Source organism: Oncorhynchus clarkii, chromosome 15, assembly GCF_045791955.1.
Source record: "Oncorhynchus clarkii lewisi isolate Uvic-CL-2024 chromosome 15, UVic_Ocla_1.0, whole genome shotgun sequence".
NCBI classification, from domain to species: Eukaryota; Metazoa; Chordata; class Actinopteri; order Salmoniformes; family Salmonidae; genus Oncorhynchus; species Oncorhynchus clarkii.
Genome location: NC_092161.1, coordinates 19173048 through 19193843, shown reverse-complemented (window position 1 = coordinate 19193843; position 20796 = coordinate 19173048). Strand labels below are relative to the sequence as shown.

The window sequence follows — 20796 nt, the reverse complement described above, 5'->3', positions numbered from 1 at the left end:
TGCATCAGTGCAAGAAGATAGGTCTTAGCCAGCTACATTGTATCATCAACAGGGTTGCTCGTATCAACACATAAAGAAAGAGGTTCTTCTGAAAAAAGCTGGAACCACTGACGGTCAGGATCCATTACAACACCCTAGTGACTGTTTTCAAGGTGACACAGCACAAACTGCCTGAATACATGTCAGACCTGTTCAGGTGGGAGTCTCCACCCATCCTCCGGGGGACGCACCAGAGCAGCAGTCAAAGCCTATGACCAATGGGACAAGCACCTACTGGCACAACCCTCAGTTAAAAACATTTCAAGGCAGTCTGCAGTTCTTTGGAACATTGCTCTGGAACAAGCTGGACTTATCCACACGACAGCTAGCTAGCATGTCCGCATTCAGAAGAGCAGTGCACATTGCTGCAATGTGAGCGTGGTTTTGTACGTATGCCAATGTGTATGCTGTATATGTTTTCATTGATTCTATGGAACTCAAGACTCCCTGGAAAACAGTGGCGAATGTTACTGAGTGGACTATCCCGGCTAAATAAATTAAACACCTATTGTTTCTTATATCTGAAGGGTTATTGAAGCAACACGGCACAAGGGGGTGTGGTATATGACCAATATACCAGGGCTAAGGGCTGTTCTTATGCACAACACAATGCGGCGTGCCTGGATTACAGCCCTTAGCCGTGGTATATTGGCCATATATCACACACCCCAGAGGTGTCATATTGCTATTATAAACTGGTTACCAAAGTAATTAGAGCAGTAAAAAGAAATGTTGTGTCATACCCGTGGTATACAGTCTGATATACCACGGCTGTCAACCAATCAGCATTCAGGGCTCGAACCACCCAGTTTATAATTAGTCATTTTACCTTTTAGTGTAATGCCCATTTCTTATGGCAGTGGGGTAGATAGGTATGTGGAAAAATAGATTTATCCAATTATTCATGAAATCCCTATAAAGAATACTTGTTCATGCTTCATATCAATTCTTATTTTATCAATTAACAATACATGAGTCATTGCATGCTATCACATGCATTACATCATACTCACACAATTTAAATTGGGTTAAAGGCCCAGTGCACTAAAAAATGTGAATTTCATGTGTTTTATATATATTTCCACACTATGAGGTTGGAATAATACTGTGAAATTGTGAAAATTATGATAATGCCCTTTTAGTGTACCATGCTGGGTGAAAAGGCCTGAAATGTCAAATCACAACTGGATTGTACAATATTTGCCCATTATTCTTTTATCTTCAAGTTGGTTGGTGATCATTGCTAGACAGCCATTTTCAAGTCTGCCATAGGTTTTCAAGCTGATTTAAGTCCTAACTGTAACTAGGCCACTCAGGAACATTCAATGACATTTTGTTAAGAAACTCCAGTGCATATTTGGCCTTGTGTTTTAGGTTGTTATCCTGCTGAAAGCTGAATTTGTCTCACAGTGTCTGTTGGAAAGCAGACTGAACCAGGTTTTCCTCTAAGATTTTGCCTGTGCTTAGCTCTATTCCATTTATTTTGATCAACAACAAAAATAACTACCTAGTCCTTGCCAATGACAAGCATACCCATAACATGCTTGAAAATATGAAGAGTAGGTGCCTCTTAACATTTTTTAAAACAATGACAGGGATAGCTTGGCAAAATCATGCAGGAATGAGTTACAGGTAGAGCCTCTATAGGTAATTCAGAATTGAGAATGAGTTGTTCTTGAGTATGGGTGACATAGCTATTGTCTGTTTCTTGTTGAGTAGTTATGAAATTCATTTGTGGCTGTAAAATAGTTTTTGAAGAAAGAGGGTAATAAGTGATTTAAAGTTCCGTAAACAAATTGAGAAACTCGGTGCTGAATGGTCTCTAAAACCGCCAGATGATATTATTCTTACAGAGCGTTTTTGCAGGCGATAGAGTGATAGCAGTATGGTATGGTGTGTGCTGGCCCATATAATGTTACAGTAACTGATGAATGGGAAGATCATTGTGTAGTAGAGACTGAGAGCAGTGCTTCTGTTTAGGAGATCTAATTTTGCCAAGTATTTTTGGCGATCTTAGTGGTTATTGTCTTTATGTGTGGTTTCCATGACAATTAAACATCAATCAGAACACCAAGAAAGCAGATTTTACAGGCATGATCAACAGGTATACAATGAATATGGATCCCTATATAATTTGTATTGTATTTTTATTTTTTTGGACCAAATAATATATATATTTTTTTAATTGAGTGACAATTTGTTAATTTTAAACCACTTTGAGTGTAAGGGTTGCGGAAGTCAGACGCAGGAGAGCAGAGATAGGTAATAGCCGGAGCAGTTTAATTACAATACCCACGGCATTATAAAAATTATCTACATGGGTACAAAACCCGACGCGCACCAGTAACATAGCGTTTAAGCACTTACAAACCAACAATTCCACACAAGGACATGGGGGAGGGTTAACAGAGGGTTAAATACACAACAATTAATGATGGAAATGGTGTGTAAGAAAACAAGACAAAACAAATGGAAAATAAAAAGTGGATCGACGATGGCTAGAAGACCGGTGACACCAACCGCCGAACACGCCCCAACAAGGAGAGGAAACGACTTTGGTGGAAGTCGTGACATTGAGATATTCCGTAGTTCATCATTAAAAACATTAATAAGGTCATTTCAATCCTTGTGAGAGTAAAACACACTTGTTTCATCAGCAAATAATAAATACTGGGAGAGCACATGGGCAAATCATGTATATTAATCAGAAATAATAGTGGTCCAAGAATTTATCCCTGCAGCACACCACACTTAACCTCCAGAGGGGGGGAATCTATTCCTTTGAATGTCACATATTTCTTTCTATCCTTTAGAAAGCTGGATAACCAAAACAGAGATTATTTAGTCATGCACATCATTTAAAGTTTTTGTAATAAGATATTATGATCAACAATATCAAATGCTTTTGAGAGAGCCCCCAAAATATCTAATGTATGATATTTACGATCATTTGCCTTGTGTATTTCGTCAATTAAGTAAGTAACAGCCATGTAGGTGGAGTGATATTTTCTGAAGCCATACTGATGTTTGTATAACAGATTTTCCTTTTTAAGATATTTGATTCATCTGTTATGTGCAAGCTTCTCTACATTTTTTGAGAATGGAACATCACGAAGTGTTAATCAATTGTACATAAAACTGGCAAATATATTAATTATTGTTGATAATGAACTAAGCAATATTTCCCTTCCAAATGAATGACACAATTATATTCTGGGTTTATTTTGTGAATGAGCTTTTATGATTATATTATATGTGAAATTGTTCTGTCATTTTTAAAGTTTGCTGGATCATGAGCTTTTTGAATTGGAACAATTTTCGCCATTTTCAGTTCATAGGGCACAACGCCCTTAGAAAATTATAGATTGAAAATGTGGGCAAGAGGTGTGATAATGAAATCAACCACTTCTTTAGCCAGTTTAGCATCCAATCTGTTGTGACCAGACACAGTGTTTTTCAGAGATAAAAAGATGTCAGGTACCTCGTTACAGGACACAGGAGTACATTAAAACTTGCTAGATTAGGACAGATTCATAAATTGAAGTGGACTTTCATCAGCCACAGGAATTTTGTCTGCTATAAAGTAGACCCAATTTTTGTGAAAAACGGATTACATTTGTGCACTACTTCTGTTGGATTAGAAGTAAGTGATCCATTGACTAGGAATTCATTGGGGAGGGATTTGGGTTCCATTCTTTTATTGATGATTTTATTAATAGTGCCCCATGGTGCTCTCATATTGTTCTTATGCTTTGAACATTTACTGTAATAGTACACTTTTTTGGTTGTTTTAATAATTTGATTTAGAGTTGTTTTTATATGCTTTGAATCTCACATAGTTATATGGAATATGGTTTGAAATAATAATTTGTTCTTTAAAGAAATGTATTTAGTAATGCTATTGGTCAGCCAGGGTTTCCTTATTTTAGGCTATCTTATGTCATTTTTCTTTAAAAGCAAGATTGTAAGATCTGGATATTTCATTTAAAATAGGAGTGCTGAGGATTATCAGCCTCTAGTCTATTTCCAAGAAACTTGCTGTATTAGACTCTTAACATGACTGATTGTAGGCTGGTTGATTATTCTATAACTTTTTTGATTGGCGCCATTAATCTGTCGCCTCACTGACTTAGAGGACATTAGGAATAAGAGAAGATGATCAAAAGTATTGTAAAGGGTGCGTGTTGGTGGCAGGAAGGTCAGGCGCAGGAGAACGAACTTAGTAAAAAACAGAGTTGTTTAATAAGTGCTGACAAAACTCCAAAAAACAAAATATACAAACTAACAAAAGTGGGTACAAAACCCGTCGCACACCAACAAATAACTAGCACATCACATACAATCAAACAATCTCACACAAGGACATGAGGGGAAACAGAGGGTTAAATACACAACATGTAATTGATGGGATTGGAACCAAGTGTGAAGGAAGACAAGACAAAACCAATGGAAAATTAAAAATGGATCAGTGATGGCTAGAAGGTCGGTGACACCGAACACCGCCGAACAAGGAGAGGGCGGAAGTCGTGACAGTTACCTCCCCCGCACCCCCTCGGGGACGACCCGGAGGGCGAGGCACAGGGCGATCCGGATGTAGACGGTGGAAATCTCACAGCATAGAAGGATCCAACACGTCCTCCAACAGAACACAGCATCTCTCCTCCGGACCATACCCCTCCCAGTCAACGAGGTACTGAAGGCCCCTCGCCTGACGTCTCAAATCCAGTATGGAACAAACAGAGTACGCCGGGGCCCCCTCGATGTCCATAAGGGGCGGAGGAACCTCCCGCACCTCAGACTCCTGGAGCGGGCCAGCCACCACCGACCTGAGGAGAGACACATGGAACGGGGGGAAGCTGTAACCTGTAACATACCTCGTTCAGTCTCCTCAGGACTTTAAATGGCCCCACAAACCAGCTTCCGACAGGACAGGTGGAGGGGCAGGTTTCAGGCCGAGAGCCAGACCCAGTCCCCCGGGCCTCACTGCTGGGACGGTCTGCGCCAACTTTCTGGTGCAGTACGGCGCGCTGAAGGTGGACATGGGCGGCCTAACATGTTTCCTCCACGCGCCGGAACCAGTCGTCCACCGCAGCAGCCTCGGTCTGACTCTGATGCTAAGGAGCCAGAACTGGCTGATACCACAATACACACTGGAAGGGAGAAAGGTTAGTGGAGGAGTGGTGGATCAAGTTCTGGGCCATCTCTGCCCAGGACACGAACGCTGCCCACTCCCCCAGAAACCTACCCACATCCTGATTAACTCTCTTTACCTGGCCGTTACTCTCGGTGTGAAAACCTGAGGTAAGGCTGACCGAGAACCCCAAGACGTTCCATGAACGCCCTTCAGACCCTGAGACATTTATGGTCTGTTTCATATATCTTAGAAGCTATTTATACAGACAATGGTTATAAAACCTGTATAAGCTGTATTTACATGACAATACTTTTGGTTGACTATACTTCCTGTACACAATTTCTGATACATCACATACCTTGCTTTTATTTTTCTGCATAAGTAAAAGCAAGAAATGCATCAGGAAATGCGATCCAGAGGACTGATCTCGCTATCCAAGGCCAACATGAGTAAGGTCTTTAATCAGGTCAACACTGGCAAAGTCACAGGCCGGAAGGTATTCCGGGGAGGGGGGGGGCCGAGTTCTCAGAGCATACCCAGATCAACTGTCTCAGAGCATACGCAGATCAACTGGCAGGCATAATCGCAGTCATTTTCGACCTCTCCTTGTCCCAGTCTGTAATCCCCATGTGTCTTAAAATGACTACAATAATTCCTGTTCTCAAAAGCACTAAGGCTTTATGCTACAATGACTAAAGCCCTGTAGCACTCACATCTGTAATCATGAAGTGCTTTGAAAGTCTGGTTATGGCACACATCAACTCCATCATCCCAGACACCGTAGACCCACCTCAATTTACATACTTCCCCAGCAAATCCATAGATAACGCAATCTCAATTGCACTCCACACTGCACTATAGGAATACCTATGTGAGAATGCTGTTCATTGACTACAGCTCAGTGTTCAACACCATTATTCCCTCCAAGTTTGTCCATCCAGGACCTCTATATCAGGCGGTGTAAAAGGAAGGCTGGGAAAATCATTAAAGACTCCAGCCACCCAAGCCATAGACTTCCGCATGGCAAGCGGTACCGGTGCATCAAGTCTGACACCAACAGGTGTCATCCCCAAGCCATAAGACTACTAAATAGCTAACAGAATGGCTACAGGGACTATCTGAGTTGACCCTTGTATTTCATTTTTATTTTTGCACTGTCTCTATGTACACTCACATGATTCTACACCTCATGCACACTGACTCTTCAACACACAAATAATATACACACACATTTACACAGGCTCTACACACACGCACTCACATACAATCATAATTTACACTGCTGCTATTCTGTTTATCATACATGCTGATGCTTATACATACAGCCTTATACATACACTATACATGCATTCTAATTAGACTGGTTTTGGATTTCTCTCTGGCCAAGATGGCTGCCTTTTTGTCCCCATTCTGTAATTTTGAGGGTTTATGACATAGCCCCTCTAGTGATTTAATAAGATCTCTATTGTCTTTGAACTGATAGAACTAGATAGGTAAGCAAAATGGTTAGTGAGGTCTCCAGAGAGACATGGCAAGGTAGAGGTACAGCAGGTGGTATATGTTAGGAAGTAGCTGTTTCAGGACCGAGAAGGGTGTGCTTGAAAGGATGCACATAATTCTGCAATGTTGGGTTGAATTGGAGAGAGTCAGTCTTAAATCATTTTCCACTCACAGTCTGTGCCTGTATTTAGTTTTCATGCTAGTGAGGGCCGAGAATCCACTCTCATATACTGTAGGTATGTAGTTGCAAAGGGCATCAGTGTCTTAACAGTGCAATTTACCAAGGCAAGAAACTCTGAGCGCAGCCCTATCCAGAAATCTCGCAGTGGCTTCTGATTAAATTACATTTCGATGAGGCTCTCTTGTTCAGATATCGGTAAGTGGACTGGAGGCAGGGCATGAAAGGGATGAAGAATCCAATTCTTTGTGTCGTCCGTTTCGGGAAAGCACCTGCGTAATTGCGCACCCAGATCACTCAGGTGCTTCGCTATATCACATTTGACATTGTCCGTAAGCTTGAGTTCATTTGCACACAAAAAAACACACAATTGTGAAAAGACCTGTGTGTTATCCTTGTTAATGCGGACAGAAAAGAGCTCCAACTTCTTAAGCATAGCCACAATTTTTCCCCGCACATTGAATATTGTTGCTATTGACAGCAAGAGCCTCTCGGGTGGATCCTGCAGTTGACCCAAGTGACGTTGGGAGAAACTACTTGCACGCTCGTTATCACTTCACTATGTCTCCCTGTCATGGCTTTTGCACCATCAGTACAGACACCAACACATCTTGACCACCAAAGTCCATTTGATGTCACAATGCTGTCCAGTACTTAAAAAATATCCTCTCATGTTGTCCTGGTTTTCAGTGGTTTGCAGAAGAGGATGTCTTCCTTAATTGACCCCCCATAAACGTAACGGACATATACCAGAAGCTGTGCCAGGCCCACCACGTCTGTTGACTCATCCAGCTGTAACGCATAGAATTCACTGGCTTGTATGCGAAGCAGTAATTGTTTCAAAACATCTCCTGCCATATCACTGATGCACTGTGAAACAGTGTTGTTTGATGGAGACATTGTCTGTATAGTTTTTTGCTGGAACTGTACCTAGCCCCCCCCCCCCCAGCATTGTCCCAGCCATGTCTGTGGCAGCAGGAAGAATTAAGTCCTCCACAAAAGTGTGGGGCTTGCCTGTCCTAGCCACTCGGTAGCTCACCATATAAGATGCTTCTAGCCCCTTCTTATTAATGGTATCTGTTGCTTTTATACATGTCTTACTACTCGTAAGTCATCTTTATTCTTAGCTCAAAAAATTCCCGTGGCTTATTTTTCAAATTGCATGTTTCATTTCTAAATGTCTGCGCAAGAGTGAAGTTTTACAGCGAGAGAGTAACGTTTAATATGATTGGATGTTAATTATTTGACTAGGCTACCTGTATTTGACATGGTGTTGTTATTTCACTGAACACTAGATGGTTTAATTTTATTTTTGGCAGTGAAATGAGGCTATTCAGGTGAGAAAAAAACCTCACCCAAATGTATAGCCCCGTTGGAAAATATAAATGTACTGTTTGAAAATGCGAAAAAATATATATATTTGGCGAACCCCTAACGGCATTGCATGTATCCCTGGGGGTAAGCGTACCCCAGTTTGGGAATACCTGCTGTAGAGGACCCTTGTGTAAACTGAAATTACATTTAATTAAAAAATATATATAATTTGTATTTATTTGCACCAAAGAAAATAAGTGATAGACAACAATAAAGATAAAAAATAAATAAATAAAAAAGTGTGCGGGTGTGGTTGGAAGCACAAAGGCTTATACAAAAACAACATACAATACATAAGTACAAAAATAAAAATGTTTTTGAAACAGTAATTATCAATGTATAAATTAATTAATCATGAAAAACTGTATTTGTTTTGTTTAAATGTGTGTGTGCATGTGAGTGAGTGAGAGTTAGGCTATATGGAGAACATTACTGGGTAGTTTGGTTCATCAGGCTGACCCTCAGTCACTTGGAGTTATTGAGTTATTGAGGGATGATGATGTTTTGGCAATGTGAAGATAAAAATTCCAGAGTAAGGTACCTCTGTATCTGATAGAGAATTGACTATGTGAGGTGTGGCAGTGGGGAGGGTGAAGGTTATTGCAGTGGTGTCACAAAGTGGGCTCCTCTCATTGTTCGGGCGGTGCTAGGCGGTCGACGTCACTAGTCCTCTAGCCAATGCCGCTCCACCTTTCATTTTCCATTTGTTTTGTCTTGTTTATCCGCACACCTGTTTTACATGCCCTCATCACTCTACGTGTATATTATCCTCTGTTCCCCATATGTCTGCGTGTGTAATTGTTTGTTACGTGTCATGTGTGACGCTCCATGCTGGTTTTTCGCCGGGTCTTGTTTTTCGCCAGGTCTCGCTTTTCGCTTTTGCCTTTGGCGGGTGTGTCGTTACGCAGTTGTGTCCGACTGTTTCCCTTCCCTTCTGCCAAATAAAGTGCGCCTGTTCATTCATCTCTGCTCTCCTGCACCTGACTTCAGTTAACCAGTTGCGCACACAGTTGACAAGTGGATTTCAGAATGAACCTGTAAGAATCCATCGAAGGGTTTAGGTAAACTGTCTGGGAGGTATGAGTAATTGTAGATGAAAATGCATAATTGAAGTAAATGTATTTCGTATGATGTGTAATTTGTGTAGGTAGGAGGCATATGTACTGGCCCAGACAATATTACAGTAAATGAGATGTGGGTTAATTAAGCTATAGTATAGAGTTAGGAAGCAAGCCTGATGAACCATACTGTCACGATCGTCATATGGAGTAGATCAAAGCGCAGCGTGGTTAGAATACATTCTTCTTTATTAATTAAGAACACGAAAAACACAAAGAACACTTTGCATGACAGTACCCCACCACAAAGGTGCGGACTCCGGCCGCAAAAACCTAATCTAAAGGGGAGGGTCCGGGTGGGCCTCTTTCATAGCGTCGGCTCGGGTGCTGGGCGTGGACCCCACTCCACCATAGTCTTAGACTGCTTTTGTGGCCTCCTAGGAACGGTGACCCTCGCCGCCAACCTAGGACTGGCAACCCTACTAAAGGACCCCACTGGACTGAGGGGCAGCTCCGGACTGAGGGGCAGCTCCGGACTGAGGGGCAGATCCGGACTGAAGGGTAGCTCAGGACTGAGGGGTAGCTCAGGACTGAAGGGTAGCTCAGGACTGAAGGGTAGCTCAGGACTGAAGGGTAGCTCAGGACTGAAGGGTAGCACCTGGCTGGCTGACGGCTCTGGCAGCTCCTGGCTGGCAGACGGCTCTGGCAGCTCCTGGCTGGCTGACGGCTCTGGCAGCTCCTGGCTGGCTGACGGCTCTGGCAGCTCCTGGCTTGCTGACGGCTCTGGCAGCTCCTTGCTGGCTGCCGGCTCTGGCAGGTCCTGGCTGACGGCTCTGGCAGGTCCTGGCTTGCTGACGGCTCTGGCAGCTCCTGGCTTGCTGACGGCTCTGGCAGGTCCTGGCTGACTGACGGCCCTGGCAGGTCCTGGATGACTGACGGCTCTGACGGCTCAGGACAGACTGGCGGCTCTGACGGCTCAGGACAGACGGGAGACTCTAGCAGCTCAGGACAGACGAGGGGCACTATAGGCCTGGTGCGTGGTGCCGGCACTGGTGGTACTGGGCAGAGGACACGCAGCTCAGGGCGAGTGCGGGGAGGAGGAACAGGGATAACTCGGTGCGGGGAGCTGCCACCGGAGGGCTGGTGCGTGGAGATGGCACCGGATAGACCGGACCGAGAAGGCGCACTGGAGATCTGGAACACCGAGCCTGCCCAACCTTACCTGGTTGAATGCTCCCCGTAGCCAGGCCAGTGCGGCGAGGTGGAATAGCCCGCACTGGGCTGTGCAGGCGAACCGGGGACACCATGCGTAAGGCTGGTGCCATGTATGCCGGCCCGAGGAGACACACTGGAGGCCAGATGTGTAGAGCCGGCTTCATGGCACCTGGCTCGATGCCCACTCTAGCCCGGCCGATACGATGAGCTGGAAGGTACCGCACCAGACTATGCACACGCACCGGGGACACCGTGCGCTCCACCGCATAACACGGTGCCTGCCCGGTACAATGCCCTCTCTCTCCACAGTAAGCACGGGGAGCTGGCGCAGGTCTCCTACCTGACTTCGCCACACTCCCCGTGTGCCCTCCCCCAACAAATTTTTGGGGCTGCCACCTGGGCCTCCAGCCACGCCGCCATGCTGCCTCCTCATACCGACGCCTCTCTGCTTTCGCTGCCTCCAGCTCTGCTTTGGGACGGCGATATTCCCCTGGCTGTGCCCAGTCCAGAAGTCCTTTGATTGCTACTGCTGTCCGTGACCATGTGAATCCATTATTTTATTGAATGACGAAAAAAACACAAAGAAGACTTAAACAATAACAACAAAACGAACGTGAAGCTATGATAACGAGTGCTGACACAGGCAGCCACATAGACAATAACCCACGAAATACCCAAAGAAGATGGCTGCCTAAATATGGTTTCCAATCAGAGACAACGATAAACACCTGCCTCTAATTGAGAACCAATCTAGGCAACCATAGACCAACATAAACACCTAGATGAAAACAACCCCATAAATCTACAAAAACCCCTAGACAGTACAAACACCCTAGAATAAGACAAAAACACACATATCACCCATGTCACACCCTGACCTAACCAAAATAATAAAGAAAACAAAGAATACTAAGGTCAGGGCGTGACACATACCATGCAACTTTCTGACGATACCAACATATTTAATCACTTTGCTGGAGACAAGTTGAATACTGTATGATCTTTCCAGGATAACTTTTCATTAATTAGAACTCAATTCCCACCAATTGAGATTATGGCTCTTTTTTATACAATATTTCTTATTCTTACTAGTGAATACAATAAAGTTCAATTTTTTTTTACATTTAAAGATAATTTGTTTATCTGGAACCATTCAGAAAATTAGACCATGCCTGAGTATGCTTCATTAATTAGTGAATCTAAATTATTGTGTGATAAAATCAAATTGGTGTCATCAGCAAAGAGAATGGAAAGTACGGTAGAAGACACAGCAGCAAGGTCATTGATATAGATTAGGAATAACGAAGGTCAAATTATCGAACCCTGTGGGACGCCATAGGATATCTTGGCCCTGGTAGATGCATAGCCGTTTGCATAAACAAATTGTTCTCTATCATAAACATAACAACAGCATATAACTAATTATATGTCTAATCATGAAAACCGTAATAATGCAATTTAGAAAGTAATATTTCATGATCAACTGTGTCAAACACTACGCCAAGAGCGTATTCATTGTTGTTAAGGGCTGTAAAGATTTCATCCACATGTTGCAAAAGAGACGTATCTGTGGAATACTTTTTACCAAAACCTATTGGTTCTCATATAGAACACAGTGTTGATTTAAATATTTCAACATTCTCGTAAACACCACTTTTTCTAGTATTTTTGGAAAACATGGTAATACAGATATTGAGAGATAAATCGTAAAAGAAAAGGAGGATTATTTGTTGGCACAAGCGGGGAGCCCACCCAACAGTGAGTTGCAGTAGTCCAGATGGGAGAGGACAAGTGCCTTGATTAGGACCTGCGCCGCTTCCTTTGTGAGGTAAGGTCGTACTCTACGGATATTGTAGAGCACGAACCTGCAGGAGCGGGTCACAGCTTTGATGTTTGCGAAGAACGACAGGGTGTTGTCCAGGGTCACACCAATGTTCTTTGCACTCTGGGAGGGCGACACTGTGGAGTTGTCAACCGTCAAAGAGAGGTCTTTGAGCGGGCAGGGCTTCCCTGGGAGGAAGAGAAGCTCCATCTTGCCAAGGTTAAGCTTGAGGTGATGGGCCGACATCCAAGTTGAGATATCTGCCAGGAATGTGGATCGGGACCTGGGTGTCAAAAGGGGGGAAGGTGAAAAGATCATGTGAGGATATGACGGAGCCTAGTGACTTGGTGTATAGATAGAAGAGGAGAGGGCCTAAAACCAAGCCCTGGGGGACACCAGTAGTGAGAGTACGTGGTGCCGACACAGATCCTCTCCACGTCACCTGGTAGGAGTGGCCTGCTAGGTAGGATGCAATCCAAGAGTGTGCATAGCCTGAGATGCCCAGTCCTGAGAGGGTGGAGAGGAGGATCTGATGGTTCACGGTGTCTAGGAGGATGAGGACAGAAGAGAGTCAGCTTTGGCAGTGCGGAGAGCCTCCGGGACACAGAGAAGAGCAGTCTTGGTTGAGTGACCCGTCTTGAAGCCAGAATGGTTAAGGTCAAGAAGATCATTCTGAGAGATTATTGAGTTATTGAGATGGGATTGCTGTAGATGTCTTTTTCTTATTCAACAGTTGATTGATGATTATCCAAGTTGACTTTAAATTATTTAATGGTTCTTGGAATTTGTTAGTCAAATATATTTTGGGGGATATCCGAAGAAGGTGACTAAATTTGTTCTTAAACTTTTAGTAATTTTCAGAATTCATGGGAGAAGGATTTGTGAGAAATTTTTCATACAAAACATTTTTTTTAACATGATTTTTTGAGACTGATTGTAAACCAGGGTTTCCAGAACCCTTCTGCTGCTCTCTTAAGTGGCATAACTAAGGGGAAACAATTCAAAGATGTGATAAAAGTCTGGTAAGCAGACTCCACATAAGCCTGATTATAAACATTTTCCCATGAAATATCATCAATCAACATCTTAAAGCGCTCACAATTACTTTTAATTTCCAGCTGCCAAAAAGAAGTGGAAAATTGGAAAGTGGTCAGAAATGTCAGTATAAAGTATGCCTGTATTAGCCACAATAATCAAAGAATTTGTAAAAAATAATATCAATAAGGGTGTCAGATGAACTGGTCATCTGGTTGTGATCGTATAGAGGAGGGGATACAGATAGCTGAAGTATAAAATATTCAAAAAGACAGATCAGTGAGTGGTTCTCATTTTTAAATAGGTTTATGTTGTAATCACCCAATAGAAAACACATTTTATCTTCTATTAATCAAATGTAAGGTTGATGCAAGGATATCAATGAAACTACCAATTTCAGATATGGGTGGCCGATAGATTATCACTTTTTTGTCGCCAAAAAATGAACAGGAGGGAATTTCTATGAAAAGAGATTGAACATCAATGTTATCATATGTAAGTGCAAGGTCCTCGCTTACAACGAACTGAAAATGTTTCTGAACAAAAATGGACACTCCTCCCACTCTTTATGTTCTACAGTGCTGAACAGCATTATAAGGAGACATGTCATGAAGCATGGTTGTCTCATCTGTCAACTATGTTTCTGAATGGTCAACAACTATCACGTTTCAGGTATGACCCAGATGCAGACAGTGTCAAAGAAACAAAAGTTTATTTCTAAAACAGGGGCAGGCAAACGACAGGTTAAAGGCAGGCAGGGATCAATAATCCAGAGAGGGTGCAAAGGGTCCAGAACGGCAGGCTGTCTCAGGGTCAGTGCAGGCAGGGGTCAATAATCCAGAGAGGGTGCAAAGGGTCCAGAACGGCAGGCTGTCTCAGGGTCAGAGCAGGCAGGGGTCAATAATCCGGAGAGGTGGGGTAATGTACAAAAACGGCAGGTAGGCTCAGGGTCAGGGCAGGCAGAACGGTCAAAACCGGGAAGGACTAGAAAACAGGAACAAGAAACAGGCAAGAGCAGGTGAACAAAATGCTGGTAGGTTTCACAAACAAAACAAACTGGCAACAGAAAAACAGAGAACACAGGTATAAATACACAGGGGATAATGGGAAAGACGGGCAACACCTGGAGGGGGGTGGAGACAAGCACAAAGACAGGTGAAACAGATCAGAGTGTGACAACAACGGAAAGTTCATGACTGAAAGAAAATGGATAATGAACAAGGTGGTCAAGATTTTTAGGAAGACTGTAAACGTTCAAATGGAAGGTAGTAAATAAGATTGTCTTGGTATTAGATCAACTGCTATACAGGTTGTTATATTGCTTAAGTTTATAGTAATCACAAGTGATAGACTTATTTCTGGATATTTCAGGAAATTTGAATCTGGATCAACACAAGAATTTTATTTATTGTTCACTTCACTAATATATATATGGGTTAAAGACCATGTTTTCAGAGTTGATATCCTGCCCAACTAGAGAGATACACAGTCGAAATCAACCAGAGAGTGGAACGGAAACATAGAAGTGCATGCCTCACATGTCCAATACAACCATACAGTTGTGTTAGTTTTATCAATAAGGGTGGACATCCTATGGAATGCACATTGACCCAGTCCACATAACACCACTGAAGACTTCAGAGGGTTATGGCATTTGGAGCAATGTGCGTTTTTGGTCATGAGGTTAAGTGAGTGTGTGTGTGTGTGTGTGTGTGTGTGTGTGTGTGTGTGTGTGTGTGTGTGTGTGTGTGTGTGTGTGTGTGTGTGTGTGTGTGTGTGTGTGTGTGTGTGTGTGTCAAATCAGCTGACCATAGCGGAGCCACTTGCCATAGGCCTACGAGAGGGGGGTGAACGACCAGCTGATCATACTTCAGGTATGCTATGTTGCCTTTCTTTCATATGTCAGTCGTGGCAGCAGTTCCTTTCTACATCCGTCAGCTGAATAATGGAAAACCTGCAGCAAAAACGTGTGTGTGTGTGTGTGTGTGTGTGTGTGTGTGTGTGTGTGTGTGTGTGTGTGTGTGTGTGTGTGTGTGTGTGTGTGTGTAAGGAAGGAAGGAAGGAAGTAATCAGCCCATGCACCTGATTCCACAAAAGTATTGATTTCTATGTTTGTTTTCCAATGGTTGAATTATGGTATGAAGATCTGTGAAATATCATCAACAACAATTAAAAACACCTGCTTGTTGCTCAGATACAACCAATAGAACTACTAAAAAATTATCTGGCAATGAGTCTTGTTGGTTCTGATTATTTTTTTAAGTGATTAAATGATTTTGTTGGAGCACATATATGCTTAATGGCGTTGGCAAATTAGTACAATTAATCAGGAGTGCAAATGAGTTATTGATTTAGCGCTTCAAAAGGAACACATTCCATTCCGGCGTTCTAGCGAGGTAGCTATGAATCATGATGAAATGACCACCTTGTTTACTTTACTTTCTCATACTAGTTCAGAATCAATTGAGGCATTATAGAATCATTTACTCACCCTTACAAAAAAAGACTGCCGTTTTGAAACTGCAGTAAAAGTGCAGTAACTGCAGTCGACTGTGGTATTTTGGACCCAATAATTGCAGAATAACTGCAGTGTACAAAATTACTGCAGCAAAAAAACTGTTATTTTGGATAAAGTATTTTTCATTATTTTATTCGTAAAGGCATAAATAACCTATCCTATCAGGCCTCCCCGAGACAAAGTCAATCCTCGGGTATGAATGTTTGCTTAAATGATGACAAATGTGCATTAATTTATTTAATACTGATACTGCATTTCAGTCACACAACTCATATAATAACGTCCATATTAAAATATCATGGCAATATGCACAGGTTCATCATGTGAGATTTGAATTTCTTTTCAGGGTTTTATTGTTCCTAATATAAGCACATTGTAGGAGGTTATGAAATCTGAAATCTGTTTTACATTACATTTAGGATGTTACGTAAGTGACATCATCATCATGGGACTGACACGCATAACTGTGAGAGAGGCATTATCACTGACAAGTCATGGCAGTGTGGATTGGGATTCAACAACTGGGCTTTGATGATTGCAACATCACAGTGCTGGAGAAAAATGATATGCTCCATCAAAGTGCTGAGGGGTAAAGCAGAAAACTAGAAATGCTTCAGTGCCATCTAGTGGTGGATCTGGGGGGAACAGGTGGAATTCACAGCAAAAATTGCACTGTATTTCAAGTCCCAACCAACAAATAGTTACAAAGAAAGGTCAGGGACCATAGATCCTAATAATTGTATGACATGTTAATGTATATGGAGTTTGTAGATCATTAAACTGTACTTCATTTGGATGGGAGTAATCGTCATTGGACTTATTAAGAAAAACATAATTGGATCTATTGGACTTTAACACCATTGGACTTGCCATAAACAATGCAGATAGTTTGTGTCCTCACTCATCTGGGTATTATTGTCAATTCTGTAAATATTTGAATAAATTCTAATCAAGTATTGGGCATCTATTTTTTTCTCCCTAAAATCACATTCTGATGCCTTCATCGCTCACCTAGATCATTGTGACAGACATCTGTATGAATGAGCCTCAAGATGACATTGCCCAGAATTAATTAACTTGCTCACTCAACAATTTCCAGGAAAAAAAAGGCATTTTCAGGGAGTACGTTTTCATCTAGCCACCAAGCTCATCATCTCTGTTACGCCATGATAACCATATCATTATGCCTAGACACTCTTGTACTTCAAAATGATTGTCTTTGACCACATATGCAAAAAAAAAAGGTCATCTTCTGTTAGATCCATGAAGAGCAAATAAGGAAAGAATAAAATTGAATCTAATTTAACAAAGACTATACATTTATCTTTCACACTTTATATCACATACGTTTGTCTGGTCACACACACGCACACACACTCACACAAAACACACCTTGCCCTCATGCACATTCATGAGCACACTTCATACACACACATCCTCAAATCCAGTTCTGTCCTTGACAGGGTCACATACAGCTCAGCTTGCACTCTCTTCCCTCTTTCTCACTACACTGTTTAATATTATGTATGTCTACTATATACAGGCTGGTTTAATGTTATATATGCCTACTATATACAGAATGGTTTAATATTATATATGTCTACTATAAACAGGCTGGTTCAATGTTATATATGCCTACTATATACAGGCAGGTTTAATGTTATGTATGTCTACTATATACAGGCAGGTTTAATGTTATATATGCCTACTATATACAGGCAGGTTTAATGTTATATATGCCTACTATATGCAGGCTGGTTTAATGTTATATATGCCTACTATATACAGGCCGGTTTGATGTTATATTTGCCTACTTTATACAGGCTGGTCTAATGTTATATATGCCTACTATATACAGGCTGGTTTAGTGCTATATATGCCTACTATATACAGGCTGGTTTAATGTTATACATGCCCACTATATACAGGCTGGTCTAATGTTATATATGCCTACTATATACAGGCTGGTTTAGTGCTATATATGTCTACTATATACAGGCTGGTTTAATGTTACGTATGTCTACTATATACAGGCTGGTTTAATGTTATATATGCCTACTATATACAGGCTGGTTTGATGTTATATATGCCTACTATATACAGGCTGGTTTAATGTTATACATGCCCACTATATACAGGCTGGTTTAATGTTATATATGTTTACTATATACAGGTTGGTGTAATGTTATATACAGTTGAAGTTGGAAGTGTACAAACACCTTAGCCAAATACATTTAAACTCAGTTTTTCACAATTCCTGACATCAGAATAATAGTAGAGAGAATTATTTATTGCAGCTTTTATTTCTTTCAACACATTCCCAGTGGGTCAGAAGTTTACATACACTCAATTAGTATTTGGTAGCATTGCTTTTAAATTGTTAACTTGGGTCAAACGTTTCGGGTAGCCTTCCACAAGCTTCCCACAATGGGTTTGGTGAATTTTGGCCCATTCCTCCTGACAGAGCTGGTGTAACTGATTCAGGTTTGTAGGCCTCCTTGCTCGCACACGCTTTTTAAGTTCTGCCCACAAATTTTCTATGGGATGAGGTCAGGGCTTTGGGATGGCCACTCCAATACCTTGACTTTGTTGTTCTTAAGCCATTTTTCCACAACTGTGGAAGTATGCTTGGGGTCATTGTCCATTTGGAAGACCCATTTGCGACCAAACTTGAACTTCCTGACTGATGTCTTGAGATGTTGCTTCAATATATCCACGTAATTTTCCTCCCTCATGATGCCATATATTTTGTGAAGTGCACCAGTCCCTCCTGCAGCAAAGAAACCCCACAACATGATGCTGTCACCCCCGTGATTCACAGTTGGGATGGTGTTCTTCGGCTTGCAAGCCTCCCCCTTTTTCCTCCAAACATAATGATGGTCATTACAGCCAAACAGTTTTATTTTTGTTTCATCAGACCAGAGGACATTTCTCCAAAAAGTACGATCTTTGTCCCCATGTGCAGTTGCAAACCGTAGTCTGGCTTTTTTTATGGCGGTTTTGGAGCAGTGGCTTCTTCCTTGCTGGGCGGCCTTTCAGGTTATGTCAATATAGGACTCGTTTTCCTATGGATATAGATACTTTTGTACTTGTTTCCTCCAGCATCTTCACAAGGTCCTTTGCTGTTGTTCTGGGATTGATTTGCACTTTTCGCACCAAAGTACGTTCATCCCTAGGAGACAGAACGCTTCTCCTTCCTGAGCGGTATGACAGCTGCGTGGTCCCATGGTGTTTATACTTGCGTACTATTGTTTGTACAGATGAATGTGGTACCTTCAGGCATTTGGAAATTGCTCCCAAGGATGAACCAGACTTGTGGAGGTCTACACTTTTTTTCTGAGGCTCATTTCATTTTCTGATTTTCCCATGATGTCAAGCAAAGAGGCACAGAGTATGAAGGTAGGCCTTGAAATACATCCACGGGTACACCTCCAATTGACTCAAATGATGTCAATTAGCCTATCAGAAGCTTCTAAAGCCATGACATCATTTTCTGGAATTCTCCAAGCTGTTTAAAGGCACAGTCAACTTAGTGTATGTAAACTTCTGACCCACTGGAATTATGATACAGTGAATTATAAGTGAAATAATCTGTCTGTAAACAATTGTTGGAAAAATTACTTGTGTCATGCACAAAGTAGATTTCCTAACCGACTTGCCAAAACTATAGTTTGTTAACAAGACATTTGTGGAGTGGTTGAAAAACAAGTTTTAATGACTCCAACCTAAGTGTATGTAAACTTCCGACTTCAACTGTATGTCTACTATATACAGGCTGGTTTAATGTTATATATGCCTACTATGTACAGACTGGTTTAATGTTATATATGTCTACTATATACAGGCTGCTTTAATGTTATATATGCTTACTGTATACAGGCTAGTTTAATGTTATATATGCCTGCTATATACAGACTGGTTTAATGTTATATATGCCTACTATATACAGAATGGTTTAATATTATATATGTCTACTATATACAGACTGGTTTAATATTATATATGCCTACTATATACAGACTGGTTTAATGTTATTTTTGCCTACTTTATACAGGCTGGTTTAATGTTATATATGCCTACTATATACAGACTGGTTTAATGTTATATATGCCTACTATATACAGACTGGTTTAATGTTATATATGCCTACTATATACAGACTGGTTTAATGTTATTTTTGCCTACTTTATACAGGCTGGTTTAATGTTACATGAGTCCTATATTCAGGCCAACACTGGAATCTCAATCGAGCCCGCTGCTAACGGACTAAGTCATACCTCCACAGCAAATGCCTGTGAATCTTAAGTGTGGCCCCGGACAGCGCCACTGAGCATGATGAATGGCCCTGTGCTGCACTGCGTTCCGCTGCTGTCACAGTTTGCCAGTTGGATGGCTCGCCTGATGGACATAATTGGAATGGACAAAGTCTGGATGGTGGCTGTTTGTAACACTACAGCACGGCATAGGCGCACACATTTACAAAAACGAATACGTTTCGTCTGTCAACAGCGTTGAATACAAATATTTATTTGAACTAACTGCCAATTGCCCGTGGGGTTGGTCCTTCAGTCGGTCAACATTTGAGACAAAATATCCCCATTTACGTATTATTAAACCGACTTCAAGATGCGTATCTCTGTGTGTGGCAATCAAGACGTGTTTGTTCCTTACCCTAAGACATGTTCACAAGACGGAAGGACATGCAGGCTGATGCACGCATACTTACTGACGTGTTGCAGGTGTGTAAATGGTTTAGCGCATGTGCCATGTAATAGAAATGTCAATGCAGTACCGCATTCTAATAACTTCGGTATTTAATACTTTCCCTTTTCAAAATTCGACCCACTGTAGGACTAACCACACAGACAACCGGTAGGGTATGTTCAAATGTAACTTTATTCAACATTCTGGCTTGTAAGGAAA

At 41.8% G+C, this 20796-nt stretch overlaps 1 pseudogene; it reads right to left on the bottom strand.

Annotated features, from left to right (window-relative positions):
• The window catches only part of LOC139366811 (uncharacterized), a 107728-nt pseudogene extending 88572 nt beyond the window's left edge, over positions 1-19156 (bottom strand).
• Between the last annotated feature and the right edge of the window lie 1640 nt (positions 19157-20796).